At 36.6% G+C, this 8363-nt stretch overlaps 1 pseudogene; it reads right to left on the bottom strand.

The window, feature by feature from the left end:
* Positions 1-252: 252 nt before the first annotated feature.
* On the bottom strand, positions 253-963 carry LOC148030704 (protein LIFEGUARD 4 pseudogene; annotated as a pseudogene).
* Positions 964-8363: the final 7400 nt, after the last annotated feature.

Raw genomic sequence — 8363 nt, 5'->3', positions numbered from 1 at the left:
CGATGAATTAGACTTCCCGGGAATCAAAGATAAGCCTGGGGATGGAAATTGCCCTTCGGAGGATGAACATCTCGAAGACAGTGAGTCCCTATCGAAGTCCTTCCTTCCACGATATGTCTCGTCCTTTGCAGCTCTGATTACCACTGCCTTTCATAGCTTGGACCATATTGATGCTTCCGATTTTTCTTCGCTTTTTTTTCGTGACCATGGGCCGAAAATCCCCCTTCAACCTACGTATTCTTTTTTTTTGAATCACAGACGGTCCTCTCCACTCTTTTCGTAATAATCTGTAGTGTCGTGATATCCTCCTTCCTGAATAAGATCTAACAAGGCCAAAAATAGATTGAGGATGTCCAAGTAGAGAGCGACTGAGGCCAAAATATACTGATCGTAGGTATAATTTTCGATCAAATTGTCTGTGTCATAGATTTTATAAGCACTAAATATGATGGCTACAAGGGCCCCATATATGGTCAGGGAAAGCCGTCCTAGTGGAAAGAAAGCCTGGATGAGTCCGAAAAGTAAGAGAACCATGAGGCCTGCAAAAAGCATGGGACTTAGGAAACTAAAGTCATAACCTTTCTTTGCTGCCCAAAATGTGTAGGCAGTAAGAGAAAGCACAACAGCTGCTGTCAATATTAGTGCCTCCAATATAATTCTTCCTTCTGTATAAGCACGAACTATGCCAATTGTTAGACTCATGGTGACTGTGAAGAGGCCAAGCAGTGTCTTTCCACCAATAAAAAAAACCCAAGAAGGTTTTATGCCCTTGAGGAATCTTAAAATTCCTATTACAAGAGAACTACTCCACTGCACATCTGCTTGCTCAAGTGCCTTCGCAATTGTCATCACCACCATAATCTTCATTTCATCTAGAAGTTGCAGCATCATTTTAACTCTGTTTGCTTTGGCAAAACCATTAATGACGATTTCAAAGGTCACCCTGTTTGGCGTCATATGCATGTCCTGCATCATTTCTTAAAGATCATCATTGAAATAATCAGCTTGATAATGTCCTTTGGCATCAGTTTTTCATATTTTTCTAATACACACACATCATGCATCCAAACAAAATCATACGCATGCATTAAGGGAATATATACATTGGATGCGGATTATCAAAATGCATCACACAAACAATGAATCACACGCAGAAATTAACACAAATGCACAACAAAAGAAATGGAGGTGTATACGACTCGAATGCGCAGCAACACGACAATGTGTGTGTGTGTGTGTGTGTGTGTGTGTGTGTGTGTGTGTGTGTGTGTGTGTGTGTTATAAGTTTGAATTCTCCTTTGAAACCGAGAGCTATGGAGTACTACAATAATATTGGCACCTTGCTCTAGTGCTGGAAATGCACTTGTGGTGTAATATGTTGATAAGTAAATTGTCAATGTTAACTTATGAAGCCGAACATATATGACAAATCACAATAAGAAGGGGGTTGACTAAGGGATGCATGAGATTGATCATGGGTAATGAAAAATAATAATTGCACACCACATCCACTATCATTATTGAGATTAAGCCCCTACAAAATGAAGGAAACACAAGGTGCAACAAGGGGCTTACACTATAGTTGCTTGGTATGAAATGTATAATAATGTATTGCAACACATTTAGTTACTGAAACATACCTCAAGATGTCATAAGGATGATTTTTGTTTCATGTTTCTTAAATTAAAACACTCATATATTAAGACATTCTCTTCCTATAACATACACAAGTGAACAAGGCTTGATTGAACTTAAGGTCAAATAGTTTTTATGAAGGGACTATTGAATTTAATACAACCCATTGTTGACTGGTGTATGTTTGGTATAGTATTGTATGGCAAGTCTACATTTCACACAAGTGCATCTACACTCCAACAAAATTTCATGTGGAACAAGAGAAGGCATTTGTTCTCACATGGCTTTTAAAGTCATCAAAAACATGGAGTGTACCATAAGATGATCTTTCAAACTAAGTTTATTGTTTCAACAAACTCTCTGAATCTATAGAAGCAAGAGAGCTTATTACCAATCAAGGCTATTATTAATAATAATAATTGATGCCATGAGCCAATCATGTGTGTAGCTCACTTACTTCAAATGTATTATTGAATCACTATTTAATTTATGTGTAAGTTTTTTTGCGACCATTTTCCACAAACTATTTGTAAATTTCCACAAAGTATATATTGTTGAAATGGCTATTTGTAATTCCCTAGTATGAAATGTGGGGAGCTAAATTCCCTAGTTATGTGGCATATAATTCCCTATTATGCTATATGGGAAACATGATTCTTGAGTTATATGACCTTAAAATCCCTAGTTTAAGTTGTGGGAAATAAATTCCCTAGTTATATATAGGGAATTCATACATGCATGCCTAGGATTCCATACCATGAGATGCGAGGAATGTAATTCCCTAGTTATCCATAGGGGATCCATGTATACATACCTAGGGAAAAATAGAGAATTTCCTACATTCCAAGAATTCTCCTATGTAGGAACTCTTCAAAAGCTCCTTGCGTAATGGTTAACTTGTTACAAGCCTTCCTCTCCATCCACTCCAATCTTTGTCTCTTTGTGATACCTTTGCCCAATGGCCATCCCAAACACTTGCGCACTTGCCCAATTCCATTATTTTGAAGCATGGCACCCTATCACTCTTTTGTCTCATTCAAACCTAAGTAAACAAGCTTGCTTGTGTACATACTAATCGCCAACGCAAAGAGCTCTAAAAAACTATCATACACTTTTATCAATGCATCTACTTATTTTTTCTCTAATTGCAAAATTTTGATGTTATCATTGGCAAAGAATTGTGAGATGATGTGTTGTGCTTATGGAATGGGAGGCCCCTTGGTTACTCTATGCTACACCAATCCAAATTTGTAAGCAAAGGGTGATTATGGCAAATAGTAATAAGGTAGTGGGACACCCAAGCCTATTGACATGTTTCCCTCAAATAGAGTTTAGCATAGACAATTTTGCAAATATGTTCCAAAGAGATTAAAACTAATTGGTTGAAATGTAACCCATAATGTACCATTTGCATTTTAGCTTAATTTCTACAACTTTAACTTTATGTTTATCCCATGATGAAGATATTTGGCAAGATCTTGAATAATACACTCCTTGCATTGCTAACTACTAATGTCTGATCCTATTTGAATTCTAGCTTGATCTTTACTATACTTATTGGCAATCTAGTGATGGTAGTTGTGTTTATCATCCAATGCTATAGTGGATATGCAATTGCATTGCTAGACCAGTTTCCAAGTGTCCTTTAGTTGTAGGGATAATTCTTCCTTCTAGAAAGGAGATCCTAGTTTGTTTCCAAATATCCTTCAATTGTAGGCAGATTCCTTCCTTCTAGAAAGAAGATGATAAACCTAAGTAGAGGCGGGCTTCCATCTTCTCATCCTAAATAGATCCTTCTTGGATGGAATTCCCACATACCTCACATTCCAAAATATCATATTGATCCAAGTTAAGGTCCTATCCTTATTCATAAATGAAACCTTCATCATCATAGGCTTTGTCCTCACCATCCAAGACAACAAAATAGTCTTATCGACAAGAGTTCCATGAGCAATATTTTAAGGGATTTTTTTTTTCTTACCTCTAATTGAGTTCAAAACTTTGGTGGTCAATTTTCTTTGTTGCTATCCTACTTCAACCTCGACATCTCTAGGTTTCTTCTTTGCTTCCTCCTTGCAAGGGTTGTTTACTTCCTTGGCTTTTCCCTTCTCGATATATGACATTTTTGCTTCTTCCTTCTTTCATGATTGTGTTGCATGAAGTGATTTCCTATCTTCATTCTTTTCTCCTTGGGTGACAAGAGTAGTTTCATGTTACACTTCTTGAGCTCCATCCCTCCTTGGGCTTTACTTTGCAAATTTCACACCTTATAATTGCATTTAAAGCATATGTCATGGAATACTGAGAGCTTAAGCCATTGAATAGCAACTCAATCCATGAGGATCAAAAAGCTCAAGCATATCAAGGAAACTTTTTCCTCCTAGTCAAAAGTATACATGCCCCCATCTCTGCATTAGTTGCTCCACTAGTTGATGCTTTGTAGGAACATAACGAGATTTACGAAGAGCTTGTACTACCACATCAATTTCTCCATCGAGAAAGACAAGAAGGCTATAAAAACTAATTTATACTAGGCATTCAAATTACATGACCCCCTTAGGGATAAAATCAACATGCCATGGGAGTGAGTAAACAAGTTTCCCTTTAAACCAAGTATCTAAATCCAAAATGCAGTCTCTTTCTAGCTTAGTTGAAATCAAGACTAAAAGAAACCTCATTTGATCCAAAGGTGACCAGGAACCATTTGACAAACAAACTCATCCTCAAGGGGGGGCCTTTCCTAAAAATACCTATGTAGGCTACATAGAGAATAGTGAACATACGTCATCCAAGTATGTGGCAACAAGAGTATCACTCAAGCATACGACACTTGCTTTTTGGCTTCCATGGTGCCTCTCTTCTTCTCATTGAATTACTTATTATTAGTTTTAATATTCTTCTCTAACTCTTCCATGTTCACTCCGGTGTAGTGACAGAATTGGCATAATCCATCTCCATCCGATTGTCTTGCTTCTACTACTTCGTTCTTGTGCTCAGTGTTCCATCATGTCCTATTCCTTGCTTACTACCCCAAATCCCTTACATGCATGAAGGAGGAAGGGGATGCCATTTGTGAGTAGGAAACACAGGTTGTAAATTAGTTAATGTAGCCACCCTAGTTAATAGACCATGTCCCACATCCATCTATTCAGAGCTCCCCTCTTCAAGTTTCCATGTACTCAAGAGGGATTGTGCCATTTAGTTAAGGAAAAGATTGTTATAATTTGAATATTTTCTATTCTATTAAGGGATGGGCATGCCCTAGTTTGTAGGGATCCCAAAAAACTTTTAATCATTATTTGCACTTGTGTTGATGTTAGATATAGTATGCACTTGAGGAGACATTTCAATATTTATAGCTATTGGGTTGATTTGGATGAGATTCTTCTTTGTTTTAACGTGAAGAGAAAATATTCGTGTTGTCAAGAAAATGATACTTTATTATGATTCCTTCTCGATGTGTAATATTTTTGTGCCATGTGTGTGCGAATTAAGAATTAATCCCAATGCAAGTGAAGGAGGCATAAAGTGTATCTTAGAGTATATGTACATTTTGGATGCATACAAACATATTTGTTGTGAGGATGTATTCACATTGTATTATTTCAGATTGTTCTACATAGCTCATAGTTAAGCTATGGATTGTGATGCATGTTACTTAGCATGATTATATGAGCATGACTATATAAATTTATTCTCATTTAGTATGCACACACTTATTTTACTAGTTACAACTTGATTTTTTAAACTAGTAAACATGGATATATTAGACAGTATATAGAAAATCATGTCACTTTACTACATAAGAACTTAACCTTATCAATACGAAATGCCACATGTTTCTATAAGTTTTAATATGTTTCTTTGGAGGCTAGTTGTGTTAAAGTTTTTCAAAGGTGGACTTAGTACATTAATGCTTGTTTTAGGAAATTCACCTTGTGAGAAAGATGATCATTGTCATCTCTTTTACAATGCACATGTATTAGAAATGTGTTGAAGAATATGCACAAATGGCACACTACAATTGGTTCCTAATTTCCATAAGTATTGAGCTAGGTCACATGGTTCTTAACATTAAATTATTGATCAACATAGTTACCTTTATACTGATGATGCATCACCAATTAATCTTTAGAGAAATAAAGAGAAGAATTTTGCAAAACTTTGTAAAAAAGGATAAGAAGCAATGTTGTATTATTGATTGATTACTTAATTTAGGCCTAATTTGCTTGGCAACCACTTCCCATAAACTATTTGTAATTTTGCACAAAGTATATATATATGTTCTTGATATAGCTATTTCTAATTTCCCAGTACGAAATGTGAGGAACCGAGTTCCCTAGTTGTGTGGCCTAAAGTTCCCTACTATGTTGTATGGGAAACATGATTCCCTAGTTATATGACCTAGAAATCCCTGGTTTAAAATGTGAGGAATTGAATTTCCTAGTTATATGACCTACAAATCCCTAGTTTAAGATGTGCAAAATAAATTTCCTAATTATATATAAGGAGTTCATACATGCATGCCTAGGATTCTCTATCATGGGATGTGGGGAAAGTAATTCCCTAGTTATACATAGGGAATCTATATACATGTACCTAGGAAAAGTTGGAGAATTTCATACATTCTAAGAGTTTTCCTATCTAAGAACTATTCAAAAGCTCCTTGTGAAAGAACCTGGAGCTGTGAAGGACGATGATCCAAAGTTGCAGCAGGAGGAGAAACAACAGTCGATACTTATTCATAGTTTGCTAATGTCTTTTTTTGTTAGAAACCTTAGGTTCAATAACCCTACTATGTGAGGGTTTAGGGTTTTAACCTTACTTGTCAAGGTCTCTCGTATGCCATGGAGAAACCAATCTATGGAGAGAGGTGACCAAATGGATCCCTCCCCCCTTCTTTTTTCCCTATATCCCCTCGTTAAATTTAAGTTCAATATAGGAAATTAAGAGGGGTCTACCTCTAATGTATACGCTTAAGTGTCCCCTTCCAAAAACCCCCCTCTCTTACACTCACGTGATACCATACAACATCTATAGTGAACCCCCCAGGATCGGATGTCAATATAAAATTTCTACATGGTGATCTTGATGATGAGATCTACATGCAACATCCCAACAATTATATAGAGCACGGCAATATAGAGCACGGCAAAGAAAATATTATTTGCAAGCTAAAAAAGAGTCTCTATGCATTGAAGCAAGCCCCACAAGAATGGTACAATAAGTTTTGTTCCCTTATGTAGTCTCATGGCTACAAGAGAAATGAGACAGACCGCTACTTATACACTAGAAATGCTAAAGATGGCAGCTTGATAGTGTTGGTCCCTTATGTGTATTATATATTAATGGTTTGAAAAAACAAGTATGAGATTGATGCACCCTTAAAGGAAAGGTTAATATGGAAACCTTTGAAATGAAGGACTTAGGATATACAAATCACATTCTTGGCATGCACGTGATCAAGGATAGGATAAACAGATTGCTTTGTCTATCCCAAAGGATCATGTTAGCAAACTGTTGCAATGTTTCAATATGGAGGGGGGGGGGAAATTAGTACTCAATTTCCTCCATATGCAAAACATATTACTAATGAATATACCAAATCTAATAAGAAAAATGTTAAAATGGCCAAGGTTTCATATTCATCATGCATGACTAGTCTAATGTATGTTATGACTGCCACTCACATAGACATTGCACTTGTAGTGGGAGTAGTGAACAAGTACATATTGAATCCTAGCAAGAAGCATTGGGAAGTAGTGAAAGGAATCTTGAGTATTTGATTGGTTCAAGTGATATGTGTATATGCTTTGGGAGAACTAATAGTCATGTACTTGGATACACAAATGTACACTATGCAACAAGGAATGTTGATAATAGAAAGTCAATCACATGATATGTTTTCACCTTCTATGGTGGTGCAATTTCATGGATGTCTCTCTTGTAGAAATGTATGGCATTATATACCATTGAAGTTGAGTATATTATAGACACAGAGGCATGCAAAGAAGCTACTGGCTTACTCATCTAGTGGGACAATTCAGCATCGATATGAAGACATGCCATTTTTGCACAGTGATAATCAGAGTACCATCATATTGGCAAAGAGTCTTGTGTTTAATATGAAAACCAAGCACATAGAAGTGAGGTATCATTTCATTTTCCATGTGCTTGAGTGTAACGTGCCTGCCTGTCACTGACTAGGCACATTTTTAGCAGTCCATCGAGAGACGAATCTAAGCGACACTACCCAACACTCCATGGAATGTCTCGAGGGATTCAGTATATATATATTCTCTATATAACGTGCATTCATGGCCTATTTATAAATATCCTAATCTGTGAATTTTTCTTGAATAAAACACAACCCTTTTCTATTCAATCTGTAAGTAACCCCTTTATATGACACCCTTATGTATGTAAAAAATTTAAAAAAATAGTGTTTTAAAAATCCCTTATTTTGAACTCACGTTACATATACATATATTCATGAGTGACCCCCCCCCCCTCCCGAGTAGAATGTTAAGGGGTTTTTCGCCTAATGTTTCTCTAGTTCCCCTTTCAACGAAGCATTCACGGCCACGAACCCTCTAGGATCAAACTGAAATATGGGTTCCTAATGATAAACGTCTCCTGACAGCATTCTAGCGTCTGGTCCTAGAAATCCTACTTTGTGTAGAGACACCCAAGTTGAAGCAAACCCATGCCGCATTTGGTTTAAAGAG

Source organism: Lygodium microphyllum, chromosome 10 (genome assembly GCF_053477565.2).
Source record: "Lygodium microphyllum isolate KBCC chromosome 10, Lygodium_microphyllum_v1.1.10, whole genome shotgun sequence".
NCBI classification, from domain to species: domain Eukaryota; kingdom Viridiplantae; phylum Streptophyta; class Polypodiopsida; order Schizaeales; family Lygodiaceae; genus Lygodium; species Lygodium microphyllum.
The sequence above is the reverse complement of the archived record's forward strand: the minus strand, read 5'-3'. Positions and strand labels throughout refer to the sequence as shown.